Genomic DNA, 10925 nt, shown 5'->3' with positions numbered 1-10925 from the left:
GATCCTCCTGCCTCAGCCTCCTGAGTAGTTTGGGAATTCCAGGTTGCAGCACTGATTCCAGCATTGCACATCTCTCTTTTTCTTCCTCCTGCTTTTCATTCCTTTCCCACTCTCTTGGTTAGTATACTAAGAAATAGGTTGCACTGTTACATTCTCTCTCTCTCTCTCTCTCTCTCTCTCTCTCTCTCTCTCTCACACACACACACACACACACACACACACACACACACACAGTAAAAGCAGGGACATCTCCTTAAGTTCAAGGGTAGATTGGTCTATAAAACCAGTTCCAGGCCAGCCAGGGCTACACAGAGAGATCCTGTCTCAAATAAGAACACAGGTAAGTAAGTAAGTAAGTAAAGCTCTAAAGCAAACAGAATCCTGTGAGCCTGAGTTAGGATCCCAGAATAAAAAGTCAGGTATGACTTTGTTGCCTGAACTTCAGGGCTGTGGGGACTTTAGTCAGAGACCGTACTTCAAAGACATAAGGGAGAAAATGATTGGACAGACATGAGTCCTCCTTGGGCATTTTCAGGCTGGTGTATATGCATATACCGCACACACACACTCACACACACACACTCTGTGTATGTAAGAGTTCACACATACACTTGCTTGCTGGGTTGACAGCACCTTCTCAGCGTGCTTTTTCAATCACAGGCCTCTAAAAAAAGCTTTTCATTCTGAAAGCACGGAGGTCTTAGGAACGCCCCCCTCCCGCCCCGTGCCGCCTTAGTGCCAAAGCATCCAGAGACCATAGCAGTTTTGAATGAAACTTCATTTACTACAAAAGCAGGTGGCAAGCCTCCATGGACCCTCGCCCCTTCTTTGCGACCCCCTTTCTGTCCCCCCTGAAGTCAGAACACAAGCAGAAGGAACAGACTTTGCAGACTGTAGGACAGCAACCAGGAAAAAGACTCCCCACAGTAGGGCCTATCAAAGTATGTCTTTAGCTCAACAAAACAAAGGCATGTGTCAGGAAGGCGAGAGGACACTGGCAGGAAGTCTGTAACACATTTTGTGTTTTGTGGTCATGCCTGGCACTGGGTTATGGTTTTTAGGAACTCTTTCTTTGTGGCTTTCTGTGTTGGCTCAGGTTTGGTTTTTGCAACTATTAACTGTGCACAAAGCTCACCATTAGCACTGCAATGGATTTCTTTTGGGTAAAGCCCCTGGTGTGTGGTGTGTGGTGTGTGCTTGTGCACGTGTGCACATGTGTGTGTGTCCTGTGTGTTTGTGTACATTCCTGTTCATGTGTGCATGTATGTGCATGTATATATACATGTGTATGCATTTGCCTATATATGTGTGTGTGTGTGCACGCGCGCATGCGTCTGTGTAACGTTCAGGTGAGCTGCTCTGTGACTTTCTTATTCCCCTGATAAAACATCCTTCCCTAAATCTGCAGTTACGCTGGTAGCCAGCAAACTCCAGTGATCCTCCTGCCTCAGCTCCCTAAAGCACTGGTGCAAATATAACTAGCTTTTTACTTGGGTGTTGGTGACTGGAATTTAGGGCCTCACGCCTCTGCAGCAAGTACTCTTTCCTACTGAGCCATCTCCCCAGTCTCTGTCTTATTTTTCAGAAGAGAATTTTGAAAACTCTAGAAATGACTAAGACAGAAAGCCCTGAGGGAGCCATTTAGTGCCTGTGAAGGCACCGCCAGCCCGGAGACAGTGGCTCCAGTGTGGGAAGATACCCTGGGTGGTGAGCAGGGGAGGTGCGAGAGAGTGCTGAGCCACAGAGGCAGAAGAGTGCCAGGCACCCCAGGCCCTGAGGACAAGACCAAGGCCATGGTTGGGGCTGTTGGCCATTGTAGCAAACAAGCTTGTCCCCAACGTGCCTGCTGGAGCCCTGCTCCTAATGTACCTCTCTCTCTTCCCTTCAGCTTGGAGTCTGTATAACCGTCTACTTGTACCTGATGACCAGATTCCCCCAGGAGCTCACTCCCTTCCTTCCCATGGGTCTCAACGGTCTACCCAGGATGTGGAGATTAGACTCCATGAACACATACCGGGGCGCAGACTTTATGTTATGGAGATTAGTGGAGCATTACCAGGCAAGTGTTGGGTACCTCAAGGTAAAAGCTGCAGCAGGTATCAAATGCTTTTCATTGTGCCCCACCATGGGGAGGTTCTCCCCCCCTAAATCTAGCCCTTGGTCCATTTTTAGTGGACCGTTGGGGTGTGTAGTAAGACAAAACTTTTCTTGGGGAGATGAGACAAACTCGAGTACCCAGCACAGATTGGAAACCCACAACAGACCAAAGTTGGTGAACCACTGAAGCCAAACTTGGTGAACCAATGAATTTTATTGGGTTTACATACAGGAATACAGGCGAGGGGTTACTCACAGGAGCAGAAATGACTTAGTTGGCTGCATCACCAAAGCCCGCCACAGCATTGGTGACAGACAGTTCACAAAAGTCTTCAAAACCTTGAAGCACAGTGCCCAGCCTACAGCCAGCCAACAGGTTGGAGAGTGCCCTTTCCAGGTGCTTCAGCTGGTCTAAAGTTCTTCCTGGCAGCCTTGCTGGTTTCTGCTGCTTTTGGGTTCTTCTGTCTGAATCTTTGAGGCTTGACTCTGCTGCTTCTGGCATGGAGGGGGCCGAATGATTCTGGTCAGTTTCAGGGAGTTCTTGAAGCTACTTTTGTTGTTGTTACTTCCCCTGCTTCAGGAAGTGGCTGTTACACAAGAGGGAGGGAGGGAAGGGGAGGGGGAGAGAGAAATGGGGGAGAGACTGCGCATGGGGGCACATCTGCCTACTGGGGTAGGTGTGAAAGTAATGCTTCCCTCTGACTACAGAATCCAGAGACCAGGTCCCCTTTTGTCCCTTGTCCCTTCTGCTGCCTCAGGTCTGAATAGGTCACTAGGGCTGGCTAGATTTGCCTTACAGGATCCTGATGGCTGTTCCCTCTCCTGCAGGATATTAACACAGAGCGACTGGTCATAATGTTGGTGGTAGGGTGACTGACTGACTGGAAGCTGCTGGGATGGTAAGTCAGGACCACACCCCTCACTGGTGAGGTCAGCCGGTAGCAGCTGACTTTCCCTCTTTATAGAGAGACAGCACTGGCTTTCCTTGTGTAACACCCACAGGACACACAGGACCTCACTGGGATGGCTTAAAGTCACCATTCAGTCCTGGGGGCGCGGGGGGGGGGGGGGATTTCTGTATGTTCAGTGTTTCCCATCACAGCTAAGCCAAAGCGCTCGGGGTGTTGGAACCGTGGGTCCTATGATCTCAGAGCCCTACAATCAGACCAGAACCCAGTGACTCTGGCTCCCAAGTTCAATCAGACAGTGCTGTGTGACCCTGGCTCCAGAGGAGCTACGCTGGCCATCTCCTCCAGCTTGGTAGCAGCTCTCTCTGGCTGTATAGAGCTTGGAGCATGGGCAGGGCTGGCTGGCTGGAGCGGAAGCCTTTGGATCTAGGACCCAGTTCCACAGCGATTCACTAATCAGTATCTCTCTTGCCATCTCCAGGTCTTGACAGCCCCTGCCCCTGTGCTCTCAGGAGAAGACTTTGCACCTCCCCCTCTGCTTGCTCCTCAAGTTTCTATTTCTGCAGTGCCCCCTGCCCTAGTCAGACCTGCTCTTTAGATGATCTGCCTTCTGTGAGCCTAGTCTATCTGTGTCCTGACCCTTCCTAGTTGGGGACAAACTGCATCTTCCCTTGGTCCACTTTGTGCCTCTGGCCCTGACCTTATAGATGACTCTTCTTAAGACCCCTCCTCCCTTCAAACTTCTCCACCTGGTCTTCTAGTTTTGTAGGTGGCAGGAGATTTGTCCCCATTTGCTTTAGGAGGTCTAGAGGTGCCTCTGGAGGAGGTACGGATAGGGACTCTATGCCCTGTGGGCCTCTGAGCTAACACTGGCAAGAAGTTTACCTGGTGCTGGGTGGAGGGCGCTCTGTCCTCAGTAGCTTGAAGGCACCGTGGGGTACGGCACAGAGAGCATCTGGTATAAACCTCTCCCCCTTGCTCAGCTCCTTGGCTCCTAGAAGTGATGCTGACCCTAAGCCCTTCCCACCCCCCAACTTGTTTTTAACTAATTAAACTTTACTGCTTTTACTTAAGATTCTGTGCCGAGCTGGTGTGTGTTTATCCAGGCGCTAGTGCAGAAAGCAGAAGCTGGTCCCCAAACATTCCAGGAACATTTGTGACCTCTTCAGGACATTTCCACAGTGGGAGGAGTGGTTACTGCTCCAATTCAGCAGCAGGGTGTGGGGGAAGGGTTAGGAGTGAGGCTGTGGTGTGGGAGCTGGGTAACCCTGCGCTGAGAACAGGCTGAGAGGATGTGATGTCACATGGAAGAAGGGAGAGCGGTCAGTGACAGAGCTGTCAGTGTGTCACTGCAGGAGGCATAGTAATGTACTACCAACTCAGGGACAAAGTGTCCTTGCACAGGAAGACACCAGGTGATGCAGGGGGCGGGGGGTGGGGGGGGGGTGGGGGGTGGGGAGGAGACTCAGGCCAGGCTCTGGGAGTGTGTCCTTCCGCTGATCTACGCTGATCTATGGGAAAGAAAGGCACTTACTCCCTCCCTTCCTCTCTCCCTTCCTTCCTTCCCTCCCTCCCTCCCTCCCTGATGAAACCTCCAGTAGATGGAAGCTGTAACTTTGCAGAGTGCATCTATAGAGGCCCTTCTAGGGCTGGCACTGTAGCTGAGGTGCTGGCAGGCTTGTTAAGGGCACACAACTTTAAGTTTGATCCCTCAGTATAGCATAAGCAGTGTGTCAGACTAGAGGTTCCCAGCACTTGGGAGATGGAGGTCAGTCAGAGAATCAGACTCAAGGTGATCTTTGTCTGTGTAGTGAGTTCAAAGCCAGCCTGGGCTACATGGTGTTTCTAGTCTCAGTCTCTCTCTCTCTCTCTCTCTCTCTCTCTCTCTCTCTCTCTCTCTCTCTCTCTCTCTCTCTCTGTGTGTGTGTGTGTAGGCCCAGCTATCCTGAAACCAGCTCTGAAGCCCCTGCTGGTCTTGAACTTACAAAGATCCACCTGCCTCTGCCTCCCAAGTGCTGGGATTAAAGGCATGCATCACCACGGCCTGGCTCAGACATTGTATTTAAAGTTTTTGTAGAAAATGTAGGGAAATATGTTGATGATCTCTGGGAAGTAAAAAACGAGATACCAACAGCAGCAGCGGCAAGCTGTTGGGCCAGCACTGGGTCCCAGAGCAAATGGCTCTGGGGATTCTCCGAGGACAGGAAAGTGAGCAGAAAAGTGAGAGGAGACAGGAACACAGGGGGAAGGCAGGTTTCAAACCCAGACATGCTGACCTTTGTTCCAGGCCTTGGAGATAACCCTGGACCTCGAGAGATGTTTGGTGGCTCCTAGGGCAAGCCTGAGCCATCTCTGGACCTCTTCCTGAAGCAGGCTTTTGAAGCGGGCACAAAGGGCATTTTAGTCAGATCCTGCTTTGTCTCCAGCTGTTCTGAGCAAGCACCCAGGTAAATCGCAGCATCCCTGCTGTCTGCCCACTGGATTAAAGATGTCTCTCGACACTGCCAATTGTCTGGGGGTTGAGAGTTGAGATTGCTTCCAGTTAAGTACCGCTGCCCTTGAGATGTACTGGTATATGTGGGCAAGAGATCACTCCACAGAGGATGCTCAGAGCCATAAGGATACCCTGCAGGAATGACCAAGCCCTGCAGCCTGATGCTGCTGCCCCTTCCTGTGAGCAGTTGAGTGCATCGGGGACACTGGTCCCTAGGAAAGTCTCCTCCCTGGTTAGCCTGGTTGGAAACTCGACTAGGTTCAGAATCACTTAGGTGGCTGTCGGGACATGTCTCTTTGTGTGTATCGAGTATGTTTCCAAAGAGAAAGAGCCCAGGGGGCACACTGTAGGTGACACCCTCTCCATGGGATGCAGGTCTGGATGAAACAAAGGGAGGGAGGTTGAAAACCGGCTGAGATCCAGCCTCCCCATTTTTGCTTCCTGCTCATCCAGGAAGTAAACAGCTTTCTCTTGCTGCCTGCATGGCCTGCCCAAGCGATGTGCTGCCCAGCCTTGGGGTTTCACTCCTAAAGACTGCTTCAGAAACTCTGAGGCACAGAGAATGGGGGAGGGAGTGGGTCCCCTTCAAACCTGGACTGGGGTAAACAGGGTAGACATTGTCCATTAGAGGAACAAATCCAAAAGTATTTTACTTAAAGGAGAAAGGCATCTGCTAGAATTAAGATGTACCAAAGCCAGTAGTGGGAAGGAAGAATTGGAAGTTTGTGTGAGTTCAGCACTGTGACCTAAATTCCGGATGCAAACATCTTATAAAAGGGAAAGGACTTGTTTTGCTTTTCCAAAGGGCATGCGTGACTCGCTTCAGTTTATATCATGGTAGGCCAGCGAGGAAGGAAAGAAGGCATACCTGCGTTCTCTTTTCCCCTCTTTTATTCGGACTGGATCTCACAGTTCATGGGATGGCATACCTACATTCATGATGCCCCATCCCCGACACCATCATAACCTCCCCAAGAGGTGTGCCTCAGTCTCCCAAGTGTGGTGAGTCTGGTCCAAGAGGAAGCCATCTCAGGGTGAGAGAGACCAGTAACCCAGTTCCATTTCCTCTCTTGTGGCGAGACTCTAATATATAGTGAAGGCTGTGTGCTTTATTATGAGGGAAATAACCTTCTCATATACCTTAGAGCCCAGAGGGAAACCCAGCGAGTTACATGTTTATAAATTCAAAGTATAAACACCCAAGCTTTCCTTGCATACAAATTCAGAAAGAAAGCTAATGGAAAATCACTTCAAATGCTCCATGAAACAGATTTTAAAACACAAGTTAGGGGTCACAGAAACGTTACATATAAAACTAGATGCGACAAAGATTATTCAAAGAGCTTGAGCTATTATTTCAAAAACTTTAAGTTAATGTAAAGATGTATTTTTCCAAACTAACTTATAAATACAGTAAAACAAAATTTAAAAAGTGTTTTTGATGAATCAGATCCTGAAATTAATGTGGGAATTGTGTTGTGATCATAAAAAGAGAAACAAGTTAGAGAATATGGTATATGGCGGTATGGGGGAAGGGCTGCCTCAGTGGGCCCATGCCTTCCCCCTGAGGGACCAGACACACACCGGCATATATAGAATAGAGTTTATTCAGGGCATGGATGGGAGTTAGGGGGGTAGTGGAGGCAGAGAAAGGCAGAAGGAGAGAATAGAGAAGCAGAGGCCGGCCATGACCATGTGGAAAGAGAGGGGAGGGGAGGAGAGCCCAAGAATGGGCAAGAGAGAGGCTGAGAATGAGAGATGGGTAAGAGAGAGAGGAGGGGTGAGCAGCCTGGCTATTGCCAGGTAGCTGTGGGGTGGAGCTTAGACAGAATCCTAACAAACTGTGCCTGTAAGAAAAGCTGGGAGAATTCTGAGTGAGAAGAACAGGAAGTGCAGAGTAGCATTATCAGACATGACCCAGCGACTCGCAGCAGGTAGTGTCTCAGCCAGAGTCTGCTACAGTCCTGCGTGTCAAGGCACAGGAGAGGCTGAGAGAGAAGCAGGTACACCCAGAAGTGGAGTCCACACACGAGGTCTGAGAGAGCATCGAGTCCAACGTGTACCATGTGAACGTCAAGATTACTCTGTGCTAACGACTCTGGCAGGCAATGAATACAACCATCCCTCATATCTTCATTCTCGATGAGCCCTCCGTGGAAGATGCCAGTCCCGTACCAGAGTTAAAGAAACACTTATTAATACCAAGGATGGGGGAGGGGTTAATCCAGGTTCACTGTCATCTCTTATCACAGAACCAAATGCTGGACAAAAAACTACTTAAAGACAAGGTTATTCTGGCTCATGGTTCAAGGGAGTACAGTCCATTATGGTGCAGAAGGCATGGTGGCCCATGGCTGTGTGGTGGCTGAGATGTGACTTAGCTTGTTCACATCTTGGTAGACCAGGAAGTGAGTGAGTGAGAGTGGGAGGGGGGGAGAAAAGAGGGAGGGAGTGAGGGAGTGGGCACAAACAGACCAGAAGCAGGCTGGGCTGGGGCCCTAAAGGGAATTCCCCCTTCTAGCAAACCCATTGCATTGCTAGACTTTATCTCCTAAGGGCTGCACAACCTTGCAAAACTGCACTGCTGGCTGAGTGCCAAACACAGGAGCCTGGGAAGGAAAGGGCATTCACCTTTAAGGCAGACCACAGGCTGAGAGAAATCCCTGCAAATACATCTCCATCTTCTGAGTCTCCTCTGCAATCACCTTACCTATCCCAGCCCAAGCCTCTGACTTGTCCCATTCCCACCATTTCCATGTCCCAGTCCATTTCCAAGTCCCAGTCTGCCTTTAAGTATTTATCCCAGTTTCTTTGACTCTCCATTTCCTTGCCCTGGCTCCTGCCTCACTGGAGACTTAAATACATGTGTATCCTTTTCTTTTATTAATGTAATTTGTGTCAATTGAACTCTCCTGGAAGGCCGGACCCTTGAAAGGGTAGAGATGATATTTTGTTTCCCCAATACAACTAAGACAGCATTTCAAGCTGCTAGAAAAGGATACATTAAGCACTATACAATTTGTAACAACTGGCTAGCGTTTAACCCCAGAATTCCAACCACCGGAGCAGGTGGCTGTCAGTGATGCTTGAGGCCAACGCTTGTTCTGCACAGTGAGTTCAAGTCAGAGAGGGCTCCATACATCCTGCTTGAAAGAAAAGAGAAAAGAAAAGAAGAAAAGAGAAAAGAAGATAAAAGAGAAAAGAAAAAAGAAAAGGAAAGAAAAGAGAAAAGGAAAGAAAAGAAAAAAGAATAGAAAAGAGAACAAAAGTAACAACTGGCTAGCCAGAAATTTACAAAAACTTACATGATTATATTACATCTTCATTTTTTTAAATGAAAATGAATCCCGGATGGACTAACAATTTAAACAAAGGAAATTACAAAGTACTTGCGAAAACATAAACCCCAAATTACAAAGAAACCCTTACCAGGAACATTAAACATAGACCACACCAAGGAAGCATGCAGCACTCGTGACTGAGTATATTAAAAAAATAAAAATTTTTTGCGTAGCAGGAAGAAAAACCAACAAATTTAAAAAGCCTCAGAAACAAGCTAGCCACAGTAAAAGGGTAAATGAGAATGTGGATAGACCTCAGCCACAGATTCCCTCCCTGACTACAGTAAGCAGATTCCTTGCCAGGTTCCAAACACATCCCTCCCTCCCAGCCCTGAACTCCAAACACTCTTCTGTAATACCCAGACTCCATGTCTCTTCTCCTGAATCATCACCAGGTAACATGCCAAACTGGCAGAACCCAATTTGCCAGTTTTCTAATCTAGACAGAGAGGTAATAAGCAGACCAATTAAGAGGGGCCGGAAGTATTCATTTTGATTCCTTGACCGGAAGTATTCATTTTGATTCCTTGACTGTAAACCTCAGAAGGTCAGAGTGTCTGCGGTTGTACGTGGCTGTCCTAGTATGTCTATTTTTTTTTGAAGGTCTCAGATGGCCCCTTGGGTTCCTATCTTAGACATCTCATGTCCTTCTCTCATATTCTCTGTTAAAAAACCAGCAGGCTCACTTGAAGTCTTTCCCACCACTGGAGGTCTGAGCTTGCCTGGATGTATCTGTCTCCATCCTCCCGTGACATCTGAGAAACACAGCCAGAACAGCCATGGTAACCGGCATACAGCAGCATCTGCCACTCTGGTCTATGCCTCTGCCTACCTTACAAACTGCTGGGTCTCTAGAAGCCATGACGTCCATGTTCTGAATTAGTTTCCTAGGGTTATGCTACTTAGTCCTATGAACTTGTGACAACAGAGTAGGGACTGGAAACCCAGGTATCAAAGTCAACAGAAAAACAATCCATTGGTAGAGGAAGTGTGGAAGCTCTTCCCCTCCTGGTCATCCCCCTAAGGAGCAAGCCTGTGACACACAAACCTGGAAGAACTGGGTGCTATGCAGATGTCCTTTAAAGGGACATACCCCTGAGCTCACTAACCCACTCCCCCACCTCACCTGGAATGTGTCCCCCCACCTTTATTTTTTTAAAAAAAGAAATCTGTCTTTTATTTTTAAAGATTTATTTATTTATTTATTTTATGTATATGAGTACACAATAGCTGTACAGAGGGTTGTGAGCCATTAGGAGGTTGCTGGGAATTTAATTCAGGACCTCTGCTCGCTCTGGACCTGCTCGCTCACTCTGGCCCAAAGATTTATTTATTATTATATATGTAAGTACACTGTAGCTGTCTTTAGACACACCAGAAGAGGGCGCCAGATCTCATTACGAATGGTTGTGAGCCACCATGTGGTTGCTGGGATTTGAACTCAGGACCTTCCGAAGAGCAGTCAGTGCTCTTAACTGCTGAGCTACCTCTCCAGCCCAGCCTTTCCCTTTCTTCATGAGCCGTCTCTATTTCTAACCATGTGCCCCCGGTCCAATAGGAACCCGGGTACTCTAGCAGGTGCCTCAGGGACTTAGACCCATAACAGTGGCGCCCCAGAGAGCTGATGGGAAGGTGTGGTGGGCAGAGCTGGTATCTTCGGGGGACGCCCTCCATGGCTGTGCACAGCTCTTATCTCCCCTGTGGCATTCCTTCCGAGCCTAAGTCATAGGGCCCAGCTAGATGACCCCATTTTGCCCTAATCACTTCCCCAAAGACCCTGTTCACATTCACTTACATTCTAAGGGACTCAGAATTAGGACCTCCCTGTAGGGATGGGGACACACAATTCAGGCTCCCTCTTCCTGAACCTTTCCTCTCATAAACATCTCCTGACTCTCCTTACTCCTTCATCCTGGAGAAAGGTCTCACCCTGTGAGTAACTGCAATACTGGCCCCCAGGAAGCTTCTCCTTTGATTTGGTTGATCTCAATTGCCCGACTTGATTGGGATGCATCTCTGGGTGGGTGGGGCTGTGGGGGTATTTGCTGGGAGGATTTAGCTAAGTGGGAAAGACTCTCTCCCAGG

Source organism: Apodemus sylvaticus, chromosome 6 (assembly GCF_947179515.1).
Source record: "Apodemus sylvaticus chromosome 6, mApoSyl1.1, whole genome shotgun sequence".
Lineage (NCBI taxonomy): Eukaryota > Metazoa > Chordata > Mammalia > Rodentia > Muridae > Apodemus > Apodemus sylvaticus.
Note: the sequence above shows the minus strand (reverse complement) of the source record.